Genomic DNA, 15,228 nt, shown 5'->3' on the forward strand with positions numbered 1-15,228 from the left:
AGGACCCTATGCTCCTAGAAATTATAACATCATCTGTTGCTAGGGAAGAAACACCCACACATCTACAAAAGCAGATCCCATGTTCTAGCCTCAATGCCTGGATTGAAATAGTCACAATAGTATGGAAGTGAATTGTTGATATAACCTCAACCTGTTTGAAATGACAAAATTGTTCCTTCAGTGGGAAGTATCTTCTTAACCCCCAGGATAGTTTTAGAGTAAAGGAATTAAAAAGTAAATCAATCCATAATATTAATACTCTTGATTATAAATACTTTTTGTAACTTAAAGTTCTTGTGATGTTTAAAAGAATTGGCACATTGGAGAATATAACAAATTAGTTTTGTGATTCTAATAGAAAATGTATAATTGATTTCAGATTTCTGATTTTTAAGTTGAAAGGTATGAGAGTTTAACTTAAGTTCAAAGGGTTTCACTCTTCATTGAGAGAGTGCAAAATATTTTCCTATCTCTGGAGCATATTAATTAATTATGAGGTCTCTTAAAGGGTATCTATTCTGATTAGCTTATAGAGATAAATGGGCACTCATATTAATCAAATATTTCTAAAATTCTGAAAAAATAGGGAAGTTGAATTTTTAATATTTTAAATGTGCTAGACTTAGGTCTCTTATTAAAATAACTTTCTGGGGCACCTGGGTGGCTCAGTTGGTTAAGCGACTGCCTTCGGCTCAGGTCATGATCCTGGAGTCCCGGGATCGAGTCCCATATCGGGCTCCCTGCTCAGCAGGGAGTCTGCTTCTCCCTCTGACCCTCTTCCCTCTCGTGCTTTCTATCTCTCATTCTCTCTCTCTCTCTCAAATAAATAAATAAAATCTTTAAAAAAAATAAAATAAAATAAAATAAAATAAAATAACTTTCTGTGCTTTGACTTTATTACACCTCTGATTAGTTAAAGAGAAAAACCCAAAGAACAAAGCCATAGGTCTTCTTCAACAAAAGAGTCTCAGAGTCTCATGGAAAAAAGACTAACCGTTACGTTAAACCATTGGCACTTCAAATAATTGACTTTGGGGTATCAGTTTCTGAACTGATATTGTGTAGACAACTACCAGTGAACTGATTTTTAGGATTTTTTTCCATGAAACAGAAGGCTTTAAGAAAGCAGATTCTTAATCTAAGATCCAGTGGAACAAGAATACATAGAGCTGAGCAAATTAATGTGGGAAATGTTACTATAATTATTTGGAATATTGTCTTGTAACAAGGGTCTGTTTTCTGGATATATGAAGTATGACTCTAGATCTGTAAAGCCAATTCTAGAAGACATATATTAACACTCTGCTGTACCTATGTAAAAAATTAGACTAAACCAAATGAGACCAGCCCTGTGTGTGTGTGTGTGTGTGTGTGTGTGTGTGTGTGTGTGAATAATCTTTAATATTATTACGATCATCAGGTAGGGAAATTATGGGGAAAATTGTGAAAGACATTGAAATGGGCAAGGGAAGATTAATGAGTGTCCTTTCAAAGGAATACTAAGCATTGTCTAGCGTATGCCTCCAGGTTATTTGGAAGTCTGCCCCTTTCTTTATCTCTAACTAAGCTGTTATACAACTCTGCAAATTATTAAAAAATGATAGCATGTAAATGATTCTTATCCATAGAGATGCAAATGAATTTTGTCCCACAGAAGTACAATCAATTTCACCACCATCACCCCCATTCCAAAGAAGAACCTATTTGTAGCTATTAGCAAATTCATTTCACAGTCATTGATTGCTTCTAATTTCTGTTTTACATATTACTGGCTTCCTTATTATTAATTAAATGAAATACCTGGCACATATTTATTTTATATTTGTACAGATCCATGATATTGCCTCTTTTAAAAAATTATCCTTCAACATAAGCATGTCACAAATTATTTTATTTTTAAATTTTATTTCAAACTTGCTATGAGGAAGGGCTTTCTAAAAGAACCATTTCAAAGATTTGTGTCCTATTGGTGATATTTCATAGTATTAAAATTTTTAAAAAAAGAGTAGTTAGATACTCATTGCAAGACTAGATATAGAAGACCTAATTAAAGATCATTAAACTCCTTGTAAGACTGGTTAAAAGTTGTTAGGGTCCTTCCATGATTGACTATCAGGAGTGGTTTCCCAGAAGAGGCTCTTAAATCTATTAGTAAAATTGCTTAAACATTTCATCAGAAATGTTACTTTCCAAAAAGGTAAGTAGACTACTTTGCTCCTGACTAATTTTAGGAGCAATTTTTTTTCACATCCTGAACATGTTTGGAAGAACCTGAAATTTACTTCATTTCTAGGGTTAATTAATCACATTTAAAAGAGTTAAGTACTTTAAAGGAGTGTTGCTTAATAAACCTAGTCAGGCATTTGAAGTACTTAAAAGGAAAATCAAACATATTAAATTTATTAAATGCAATTTAAATGTTTCATAATAGGGGCACCTGGGTGAGTCGAGCGGTTAAGCAAACTGCCTTCAGCTCAGGTCATGATGGGGGGTGGGGTGGGGGGGTCCCTGCTCAACGGGGAGTCTGCTTCTCCCGCTCCCTCTGCCACTCCCCCTGCTTGTGCTCTCTCTGTCAAATAAACAAAATCTTAAAAAAAATAATAAATGTATCATAATATGTAATTAAACTTGTAAATGAGATTTATTGTTCAAGCAAGTTTAATCCTTTCAACTGGATTAAATGATCATAAATCAAAGTCTTCCAAAACATGGTTATTTTATTTTACATAAATTGAATAAGTAAATTGTAAGTTAAACAAGAAATTTTAGGAATAGTTAGAATATTTTTAAAATATATAAAATACAAATGTTTTTTAAAATATATAATCCTTCTCACAGTCAAAAACCAATCTTAGACAGCCAAAACTCAGATCAACAGTCCAAAGCTTAAGTGCACTGCATAACACAAGTCCTGATTTTCATTATTAAAAATGAAATAAAAAAAATAAAAAATAAAAATATTAAAAGGAAGTGTTTCCCTTGTAGTAGGGAAGTAGTATTGATATTTGAAACTTCTGTTTCAGTTACGTGTGTTTGTGCCTATTATTGATCACAACATAAAACTTATTTTTTACTGAAGATACAGTCAGAAAACTTTGAAAGTCACTGATATAGACCCACCAGTACCTCCAAGTTGCTCAAATTCCCTATCAACTGTTTTCCTTTAATTCTTCAGCCATTGATATTTCCTTAATCTAGCACTTAAAACCACTGGTTCCTTACTAAACAATCTAAGATATCAAATGCGGGACACACAGTATCTCTTTACATATTTGTTTATTTCCTATCTGTTGTGTATTGGTTTGATATGATTTCAAATCCACTTGTTTCTGACCTACGTGAAGTTTTTTAATCCATTTGGTTATGACAAAGACTGTTCTCACCAATAAGAACGCAGTAGCTCAGCTGCCCACATGCCCCACTGGGGCTTATGGAAAAACATGAAGAAACAACTATGGCAGGGGGATATTTACACTATAAACACCCGAAGTTTATAAGGATTATCTGAGAATGTTCTGTCTGGGCAAGGAGACTCTCTGCTGATCTAAAAAGTTCTCCAAAGACTTTGGGGGTGTTAGCTCCTACCACAGTAAAGGCAACTCTTACCAGCGGTGGTAAAAAGTGAAGTGGCACCTGCAAAGGAGACCCTGTGGCCTGTCACTACCAGCCCCGGTGATCCCTAGCAACATGCTTTAGCAACAGAGGACTTTTATTTTTGTGCTGGCAGCTGGCATTTCTCCCCTGGTTAAGCCATCACTCTTAAGTATCAACTCCTGTAAAGGTATATACTTCAGCCTAATTTTGACTTTTTTCCTTTCATCTCCACTTGCCTGGAGCAACAGTGTAATAAATCTATCATTTCTTTGGAGCATGTTATATCTTTATGAGCTTATTAAGAGACATTATCCTATAAGCTTTTGGCTCATGGAATTCCTGCAGTGAACCTGTGTTTAAATAAATTTCTGGCAAAGGCATACTCAGTCTCTGAGCATTCATTTGCCACCCAAAACAAAACACCATTCACTCCCTAACCCAATACAAATTCGCTTATTCTGAGAATCCAAGCCTGTTCTTAGAGTATCACCAAGGCCCTTCTAGTGGTTGGTCTTGTTCCTCCCCACCCCAAGTAGGCTCAATGCCCAGCATGGGACTTGAACTCATGACCTGAGATTGAGAGTTGCATGCTCTACCGACTGAGCCAGCCAGGTGTCCTGGTCTCCTTTCAATCTTATCTTACTTGGGTTCCAAGACATTAATCATGTCTTCCTCTTGACATTCTTTCCTTCCAGGGCACCCATGATATTATTGTCATCAACCTTCTCTCTCTTTCCCCATCTCTCCAACTCTTCTTCATCATCATGGCTGAGTTTCAAACTTCATTTCTCTTAAAGACTTTCAGAACATTCCACACCACACTAATCTTTCCTTTCTCTATAGTACTGTAGCTCTTAAATTGTATCCTATTATGTTAGTACATAGCTATTTATTTTTTTAAAGATTTTATTTGTTTACTTGACACAGAGAGAGAGAGAGAGATCACAAGCGGGGTGGGGTGGGGGGGCAGAGGGAGAGGAAGAAGCAGGCTCCCCACCAAGCAGGGAGTCTGAACAGAGAGTCCAATGCGGGGCTCGATCCCAGGACCCTGGGATCATGACCTGAGCCTAAGGCAGATGCTTAACCGACTGAGCCACCCAGGCGCCCCAGTACATAGCTATTTATTTTCTCATTCTGTTTGTTGTAGAATTTTAAGACATAAAAACAGTTAATAGGACATAAGCATCTTATCATTGAGTCTCCTTAGCTGCTCATTTCAATCATATCTTAAAGTGGTTTGTCTTGATATTGCCCTAATTCCTAGGTTCTAACAGCATTTCCTAGAGTGGAAATGTTATCTCCATAATTTAACTTTTTTATTTTTTATTTTTTTAAAGATTTTATTTATTTATTTGAGAGAGAGAATGAGAGATAGAGAGCATGAGAGGGAAGAGGGTCAGAGGGAGAAGCAGACTCCCTGCTGAGCAGGGAGCCTGATGTGGGACTCGATCCTGGGACTCCAGGACCATGACCTGAGCCAAAGGCAGTCGTTTAACCAACTGAGCCACCCAGGCACCCAATAATTTAACTTTTTTAAATGATGAATTCCTACTCAGTTTTCAGGATTAGTTTGTACTTCATTTCCTCAGTGAAGCCTTTCCCGACACCCTTTTCCCTAAATCTTTCATTACTTCCTCCTCTATGTTCCCAGCATGAACATTTCTCACAATCATGAATCACATTGCACTATCCTTATTTGTTTAAATGTCTACTTTGCCCACTGGACTGTGGGCTATATGTGGTATATGTATAGTGTGGTATAAATGTGGGGGGATGAGTGTGTGTGTGTGTGTGTGTGTGTGTTCGTCTGCCTATCTGGTACAAGAGGTTTGTGTGGTGTCTGTGGCATATGTGTGTGTGGTATGTGAATATAAAAAGATTTTGGGGCTCCTGGGTGGCACAGTCAGTTAAGCCTCCAACTCTTGGTTCTGGCTCAGGTCATGATCTCAGGCTCTGTGCTCGTCCTGGTGAGATTCTCTCCCTTTCCCTCTGCCCTTCCCACTTGTGCTCTCTCTAAAAAAATAAATAAATCTTAAAAAAAAAAGATTTTAAGTGCTTGCTTCAGCAGCACATATACGAAAATTGGAATGATACAGAGAAAATTAGCATGGCCCCTGCGCAAGGGTGATGTGCAAATTCGTGAAGTATTCCATATTAAAAAAAAAAAGATTTAAAAAGACCTCTTGGAAAATAAATGAAGCTTACAGATGTTTTTGAAAATATGAGCCTTCGTATGATTCTTCTGGAGAACAAAACCATGAGGCAAATGGTGTTGTATCTGTATGTATGTATGTGTGTGTGTGTGTGTGTGTGTGTGTGTGTATATACGTATATATATATACACAAAGTGTATATATGTAAACACTAATAATTCATACATAGATACAATTATAGCCAATATAATGTAGGCTTTTTTTAGTTTCACATTTCAGAGAAATTCTAATTAAAGAACTAATTCTTTATTAATTTTTATTTATTATATTAATTTATTTTTTATTAATTTGTACTAAAGAATTCTTCCCATAACACACACACACACACACACACACACACACACACACACACACACACTATTTACTATAAAAATTTGGTCTCCATATTTAACAGATTCATCACAGATGGCGTTTACCTGGTATGGTAGGTTGAACAGTACCCCTAAAGGTTAATGTCCACCAGAACCTCAGAATATGATTTTATTTGGAAATAGAGTCTTTGCAGATGTAATTAGGGTAGGGATCCAGACGAGAGCACACTGAATTTGGGTGGGCCCGAAATTCAGTTAGCCTCCTTATAAAAGATGGAAAAAAACACCTAGGGATACATGAAAGGAAAGCTGTGTGAAGATAGAGGCTTAGATTGGAATTATGCTGCCACAAGCCAAGAAATGCCAGGAACCACCCCAAACTAGAAGATGCAAAGAGGAATTCCCCCCTAGAGCCTTTGGTGGGAGGACAGCTTTCCTGACACCTGCCTTCCAGAATTGTGAGAGAATAAATTTTTCTTCTTTTAAGACACCAGATTTGTGGTGAACTGTTTGAGCAATCCTAGGAAATGAATACACCACTTATCAATTATTCCTTACTCTTAGATAATGAGTACTTCTTATATATGCTTTAGTGATATAATCCTTTTGCCTCCTAAAGCTTTTTTTTCATACATACTTATCTTTAAAAATAAAACAATTTCAGAAATCAAATGAGAAAATGCCTGAAACTTAACAGGGATTTTCATTTGACTCCCAAACAGTCCAAAGAGAAGCAAAAAACACTATGTGTATTATATCCAATATCCAATATCCAATATGTATTTCACAAACTTGAACTAGAAAAGGAGTTTTAATTTGTGCTTTAGCAGTAATGTTCTTTTTAATTTTTTTCAAATTATGTATTTCCAGAATTCACTTGTTATTAAGTTTGTTGTATATTACTTAAAAATTGTCATTTATATTTCGAACTTTTTCAAAACTGTTCAAATTGAACTGTTCAAACTGAATCTCTTTCACTTTTGCCTCTTCAATTACCTTTAGCCTATTAGCTTTTAATTACTCTCACCTTTCCCTGCAAATTAGAAAAATCTAGCTTTTAAAAAATATCTAAGCCTTGTCCCCATGTCTAGAGAATCTGATTTAACTATTTAAAATGTAGCGTAGCAGCAATATATTTCACAAATACATTTGTACTTTTCTTCAAACTCTCTACAGTTCATTCCCATGGACACTTGAAGTTGTGGGCCACTACTGTAATTTGAACATACATGCCAACTGCTAATCCTAGAGGCTAAAAATTTGCTTTTTTCATACCACGTACTTACTATTTATCTGCAGGATTTTATAAAACTGTTCATCAATGGTAGACAAGGATTTCACAACAGTAAAACTTTTTAGGAATAAAATAAATTATTGAAAACTCCATATAATCACCGTCATAAAAATCACAAAGTAGAAAGGAACCTAATGGAAAAGAATAGAGAGCCCAGAATAAAGCATATGTGTAGATGGTCAATTAACTTATGACAAAGGAGCCAAGAATATACAATGGGAAATTAATAAATGGTGGTGGGAAGACTGGATAGCCACATGCAGAAGAATAAAACTGAGTCTCTCTCTTATATCATACACAAAAATAAACTCAAAATGGGTTAAAGACTTGAATTTAAGACCTGAAACCGAAGGACTTCTAGAAGAAAACATGAGGAGTAAGCTTCTTGACACTGGTCTTCACAATGATTTTTTTGGATTTAATGCCAAAAACAAAGGCAAAGAAAGCAAAAATAAACAAGTGGTCATACATACATCAAACCAAAAAGCTTCTGCATAGCAAAGGAAATTATCAGCAAAATAAAAAGACAAACTATGGAATGGAAGAAAATGCTGGTGAACCACCTATCCAATAAGGGGTTAATATCCAAAATATATAAGAAGCTCATACAACTCAATAGTAGAAAAACAAATAACCTAATTTTAAAAATGGGCAAAGAACCTGAATAGACATATTCCAGAGAAAACATACAAATGGCCAACAGGCTCATAAAAGCTACTCAACATCACTAACCATTAGGGAAATGCAAATCAAAACCACAATGAGATATCACCACACAGCTGTTAGAATGGCTATTAACAAAAACACAAGAGATAACAAATGCTGGCAAGGATGTGGAGAAAAGGCAACCAGCATGCACTGTTGGTGGGAATGTAAACCGGTGCGGTCAATATGAAAAACAGTATGGAGGTTCCTCAAAAAGATACAAATAGAACTACCATATGACCCAGCAATTCCACTTCTGAAATATATATCCAAAGGAAATAAAATCATAATCTTGAAAACAACATCTGCACTCCCATGTTTACTGCAGCATTATTCACAATAGCCAAGATATGGAAACAACTTAAGTGTCTGTCAATGGATGAATGGATGGATAGATAAAGAAGATGTGAGATATAGGTTATAGATATAGATACGGATATAATTCAGCCTTAAAAAAGAAGGAAACCCTGCCGTTTGCCACAACATGGATAAACCTGGAGGGCATTGGGGGGCGGAGCAAGATGGCAGAGGAGTAGGAGACCTGGATTTCGTCTGGTCTCAGGAATTCAGCTGAATAGGGATCAAACCATTCTGAACACCTACGAACTCAACAGGACATTGAAGATAAGAAGAGTAACAACTCTCTGAACACAAAAGCGACCACTTTCTGGAAGGTAGGACGTGCGGAGAAGTGAATCCGAGGCGATATTCGGGAAGATAGACGGCGGGGGAGGGGGCCTCCGTCAGCTGCTTCTGGCAAGTGATAGAGCCGCGGAGCACAAAATCGGAACTTTTAGCAGCCGGCTCCGCTGAGGGACGTCCCTCCAGTGGCTAAGCGGGGGGTGGAACCCTTGTGGGACAGTGTGGTCTCAGGACCCTCGGGGTCACAGAAAGACCGGGGGTGCCTGAGTGCAGCAGAGCTCCCAGGTATCGGAGCAGGGAAGCCAGCCGCAGAGACGGAGCCGAGGCGCAGGCTCTCAGCTCGGGGTTGCCATAAACTGTGATCCGTGGCCCAGTCGGGCCACTGCTCCTCCAGCAGGGACCCAACAAGCGGCAGAGCCTGGGAGACTCCCCTTCCTCCCCTGGGAGGAGAGGCGCGGAAGCGCACCGCAGGGATCTGCTGGGTTTGGAGACTCCACACCGCTCGGGTGCCAGAGATAGAAATGTTCAATCACAGGCCGGGTGAGCACGGAGTGCAGCCAGAGACCGGGGAGACGGGAGTGACTGCTTTTCCCTGGGGGCACACTGAGGAGCGGGGCCCTGAGTTATCAGCTCGTCCGGGCGGAGATTGGGAGGCCACCATTTTCACTCTGGTCCTCCAAAGCTGTACGGAGAGCTTGCAGGGAACAAAAGCTCCTAAGAGCAAACCGGAGCAGCTTGCTTAGCCCAGACACACAAGGGCGGGGCAATTCAGCCTCCAGCAAAGACATCTGGGAACCGTGGCAACAGGCCCCTCCCCCAGAAGATCAGCACGAACAGCCAGCAAGCCAAGACCAAGTTTACCGATCAAGGAGAACGGGAGAACTCCAGCGCTAGGGGAATACTGCACATAGAATTCATGGCTTTTTTACCATAATTCATTAGTTTTTCAAAGTTAATTTTTTAACGTTTTTTTTTAATTTTTCTTTTTCCCTTTTCCAAACAACATCTTATCAATCCCTTTTTTAAAAAAAACATTTTTTATTTTTCATTTTTAGAGTCATATTTTATCCCTTCATAGTAGTTACCCTTATTTTTGGCATATATATAAAAGTTGTTCTCTCGTTAAAATTTTGAGATACAATTTCTTCTAACAGATCAAAATATACCCTAAATCACTAGTGTATGGCTTTGTTCTATTCTCCTGCCTGATCACATTCTCTCCCTTTTTTTTCTTTTTCTTTTTAAATCTTCTTCTTTCTTTTTAAAAACAACTTCTTATCAATTCCTTTTATAAAATCTTTTATAATTTTCATCTTTACAGTCATCTGCCATCCCTTCATTGTATCAACCCTTATTTTGTACATATATAAGTCTTTCTTCCTTTAAAATTTTAGCAGGCACTTTCTTCTAACAGACCAAAATATGCCCAAAAGCTAGTGTGTGGCACTGATCTATGCACTAGCCTGATCATATTTGATCATATTCCGGGTTTTTTCTTTTGTTTTGTTCTGTTTTTCTTTGTTTTTATCTTTTTCTTTTTCCTTTTTTTTTTTTCTCTTCTTTCTTTCCCTTTCTTTTCCCCTGGTTTCAGGTCTTTTCTGATTTCTATAGAGTATATTGGCTGGAGACGTTGTTAACCTGTTAGCATTCTGTTCTCTCATTCATCTGTCCTCCTCTGGACAAAATGACAAGATGAAAAAAATCACCTCAGCAAAAAAAACAAGAGGTAGTACCGTCTGCCAGGGACCTACTCAATATGGACATTACTACGATGTCGGACCTAGAGTTCAGAATCATGACTTTAAAGATACTAACTGGGCTTTTCAACAGAATATTAGAAGTCCTAGCCACAGCAATCAGACAACAAAAAGAAATCAAAGGCATCCAAATCGAAAAGAGGAAGTCAAACTCTCACTTTTTGCAGATGATATGATACTGTATGTGGAAAACCCAAAAGACTCCACCCCAAAACTGCTAGAACTCATACAGGAATTCAGTCAAGTAGCAGGCTATAAAATCAATGCACAGAAATCAGTGGCATTCCTATACACCAACAGCAAGACAGAAGAGAGACCAATCAAGGAGTCGATCCCATTTACAATTGCACCCAAAACCATAAGATACCTAGGAATAAATTTAACCGAAGAGGCAAAGGATCTGTACTCAGAAAACTATAAAATGCTCATGAAAGAAATGGAAGAAGACACAAAGAAATGGAAAAACGTTCCATGCTCATGGATTGGAAGAACAAACATTGTGAAGATGTCAGTGCTACCTAGAGCAATCTACACATTCAATGCAATCCCCATCAAAATACCATCCACCTTTTTCCAAGAAATGGAACAAATAATCCTAAAATTTGTATGGAACCAGAAGAGACCCCGAATAGCCAGAGGAATGTTGAAAAAGAAAAGCAAAGCTGGCGGCATCACAATTCCGGACTTGCAGCTCTATTACAAAGTTGTCATCATCAAGACAGTATGGTACTGGCACAAAAACAGACACATAGATCAATGGGACAGAATAGAGAGCCCAGAAATGGACCCTCAACTCTATGGTCAACTCATCTTTGACAAAGCAGGAAAGAATGTCCAATGGAAAAAAGACAGTCTCTTCAACAAATGGTGTTGGGAAAATTGGACAGCCACATGCAGAAGAATGAAACTGGACCATTTCCTTACACCACACACAAAAATAGACTCCAAATGGTTAAAAGACCTAAACGTGAGACAGGAGTCCATCAAAATCCTAAAGGAGAACACAGGCAGCAACCTCTTCGACCTCAGCCGCAGCAACTTCTTCCTAGAAACATCGCCAAAAGCAAGGGAAGCCAGGGCAAAAATGAACTATTGGGATTTCATCAAGATAAAAAACTTTTGCACAGCAAAAGAAACAGTCCACAAAACCAAAAGACAACCGACAGAATGGGAGAAAATATTTGCAAATGACATATCAGATAAAGGGCTAGTATCCAAAATCTATAAAGAACTTATCAAACTCAACACCCAAAGAACAAATAATCCAAGCAAGAAATGGGCAGAAGATATGAACAGGCATTTTTCCAAAGAAGACATCCAAATGGCCAACAGACACATGAAAAAGTGTTCAACATCGCTCGGCATCAGGGAAATCCAAATCAAAACCTCAATGAGATACCACCTCACACCCGTCAGAATGGCTAAAATTAACAAGTCAGGAAACGACAGATGTTGGCGGGGATGTGGAGAAAGGGGAACCCTCCTACACTGTTGGTGGGAATGCAAGCTGGTGCAACCACCCTGGAAAACAGTATGGAGGTTCCTCAAACAGTTGAAAATAGAGCTACCATACGATCCAGCAATTGCACTACTGGGTATTTACCCCAAAGATACAAATGTAGGGATCCGAAGAGGTACGTGCACCCGAATGTTTATAGCAGCAATGTCCACAATAGCCAAACTGTGGAAAGAGCCAAGATGTCCATCGACAGATGAATGGATAAAAAAGAAGTGGTATATATACACAATGGAATATCATGCAGCCATCAAAAGGAATGAGATCTTGCCATTTGCAATGACGTGGATGGAACTGGAGGGTGTTATGCTGAGTGAAATAAGTCAGAGAAAGACATGTCTCATATGACCTCACTGATATTAGGAATTCTTAATCTCAGGAAACAAACTGAGGGTTGCTGGAGTGGTGGGGGGTGGGAGGGATGGGGTGGCTGGGTGATAGACATTGGGGAGGGTATGTGCTATGGTGAGCACTGTGAATTGTACAAGACTGATGAATCACGGATCTGTACTTCTGAAACAAATAATGTAATATACGTTAAGAAAAGAAAAGAAGAAGTAGATAGCAGGAGGGGAAGAATGAAGGGAGTAAGTCGGAGGGGGAGACGAACCATGAGAGACGATGGACTCTGAAAAACAAACTAAGGTTTCAGAGGGGAGGGGGGTGGCAGGATGGGTTAGCCTGGTGATGGGTATTAAAGAGGGCACATTCTGCATGGAGCACTGGGTGTTATGCACAAACAATAAATCATGGAACACTACATCAAAAACAAATGATGTAATGTATGGTGATTAACATAACAATAAAAATTATTAAAAAAAAAAACCTGGAGGGTATTATGCTAAGTGAAATAAGCCAGAAAGAGAAAGACAAAAGGCAAACTCAGAAACAGAGTCGATTGGTGGTTGGCTGGGAGATAGAGAAAATAGGGAGAGGTTGGTGAAGGGTACAAACTTTCAGTTATAAGACAAATAAAATCTGAGAATCTAATGGATAACATGGTGACTATAGTCGTTAACACGGTATTGTATAATTGTAACTTGCTAAGAAAGTAGAACTTAAATGTTCTCACCAAAAAAAAAAAAAAAAAAGCAAATATGTGAGATGATGGATGTGTGAACTAAGTCAATGGGGAGAATTCTTTCACAGTGTATACATATATTAAATCATGTTGTACACTTTAAATATCTTGCAATTTTAGTTGTAAATTATATCTTGATACAGCTGGAAAAAAAAGAAAAAAGAGACAAAAATCAGTCATGAACTCCAACCCTTTCAACTTGTAGATAAGATATTCCAGTTCTAGGAGTTTAAAGAATCTGTCCAAAATTTAACAGCTAGAGTGTGGCAGCATGAAACATTAAACCTGGGTTTCTATACTATATCTAATATGTATAGAAAGTTACAATGATTGAATAAGACCTACACTTGTCTTCCTAAAAGTCAGGAAACAGAGAGGAAGGAGTGTTTCACAGACTGGTAAATTAATTTTTTCTATGCTTTTTAAGTTTCATTGAGTTTTTTGGTGAACTATTTCGTAGGTCAAAGACAAAAGCATAAAAAAGTCTCCCTGTTATTTTTTTGTTTGGGGTTTTTTTTTTAAAAAAATGACTACAAAAGAAAAAAAGAATGACTGCCATTATTCAAGATTTTTTTAAAGATTTTTTATTTATTTTTTGACAGAGAGAGAGACAGCTAGAGAGGGAACACAAGCAGGGGGAGTGGGAGAGGGAGATGCAGGCTTCCCGCTGAGCAGGGAGCCCAATGCGGGGCTCGATCCCAGGACCCTGGGACCATGACCTGAGCTGAAGGCAGACACTTAATGACTGAGCCACCCAGGCACCCCTATTATTCAAGATTTATATGAGAGAAAATGGATTTTAACCCTATTAAATTTAACCTACATTTTCAACATGACAAATTAGTGTGGCCTCCTGGCTCTCTCAACCAGAATCAACCTTGGAGAAACTACAAAAGCAAGAGGAAAACACAGATTCCAGGTATTAATGGCAGTTATAACTGCAGGAGACATCCATGCAGAGTGAAGACTGTCTTTAATAGGTGTTGGAGGGGATAGTGGATTCACCCTAGGGCAGAGAAGCAGAAAACACTGCAGTGAGAAACTAGGTTGAAGGCAAATGTTTAGGTTTTATTCTTGCCCATCCCCAGAATTGTCTTAAGATAGTTACTACTTGCCCCTTCATTGCAGAATTCAACTAGCAATAGCCCAACTCTTGGGTGACTAAATATGCATGACAATGTCAAGACAAAGTAAAACCCTGCTGGAGGCTGTGATTGAAATAGGGCTGGAGCTGATCAGAGACTTGTAGCATGTTCTCCACTCCTCCATAAGCTCAAGCCTGGGGAATGACACCTAGTGAGATAGCTCTTCCTGAAGTGCATTTCAAAGAGAAAATTCTAAAAAGTTGCCAGAGTAAAAAAGCTAGTCACCTACAATTTAAAAAAAAAAAAAATTAATTGTCCTCAGACATCTTGGCACCTGTAATGAATGCTAATCAATGAAGTAATATTTTTAAAGCACTGAAGGAAAAGACCTCTGAACCTAGAGTTTTCTATACAGCAAAATTAAAATTTGAGGGTATAATAAAAACATTTTTAGGCATATGGGGTCTCAGAATTTCTGCCACACAGAAATCCATGTTTAAATACTAAAAGGCATGAAAAGTAAAAGTATATATCAGCAAAGTTTCTTTTTGCCTAAAAATTAAATTTAAAAAATTTAAACCAGGAAAAGATAAAGCATATTTATTACCCAGGATTAATATTGTAGACAATATTGCTATGATAGACATGGAGAGAGAGAGAAAAAAAAAGGACATAAGAATATATCAAAGTGTTTGTCTTATTAAAAGTAACAATGTATATATTAATAAGATAAATTAGTTGGGGTAAATAAACATCAGTACCAGTCTTAAGGGCAACAGGCATTATTACAAAGGCAACCAGCATGAAAATAAAATAGAATATATAACTTTAAGCCAAAAGAAACAAATGTGATCTATGCAATGGAAAACAAGAAAAGTGGGGGGAAAGGTATAGTAAGTAGAAAAATATGCAATGATACAGAGCAATAAATCCTAGCAGAACTATATAACATGATACCTACAAATAGCATAAATATATTCATTAAAATGGTAGAGACTCAGTTGATTTAAAAAAAAAACAAAATGTTATC

The 15,228-nt window shown here is 37.7% G+C and overlaps 1 non-coding gene across 1 annotated transcript; it reads left to right on the forward strand.

Moving 5' to 3' along the window:
* The first annotated feature begins 5,646 nt into the window (after positions 1-5,646).
* Positions 5,647-5,753, forward strand: LOC112826286 (U6 spliceosomal RNA). Its single transcript, XR_003208896.1, has one exon. It is a non-coding gene; the product is annotated as a U6 spliceosomal RNA (small nuclear RNA).
* The last annotated feature ends 9,475 nt before the right edge of the window (positions 5,754-15,228 follow it).

The sequence above is a fragment of the Callorhinus ursinus genome, unplaced genomic scaffold, assembly GCF_003265705.2.
Source record: "Callorhinus ursinus isolate GAN/ISIS: 27379988/994484 unplaced genomic scaffold, GSC_fseal_2.0 scaffold4, whole genome shotgun sequence".
NCBI lineage: Eukaryota > Metazoa > Chordata > Mammalia > Carnivora > Otariidae > Callorhinus > Callorhinus ursinus.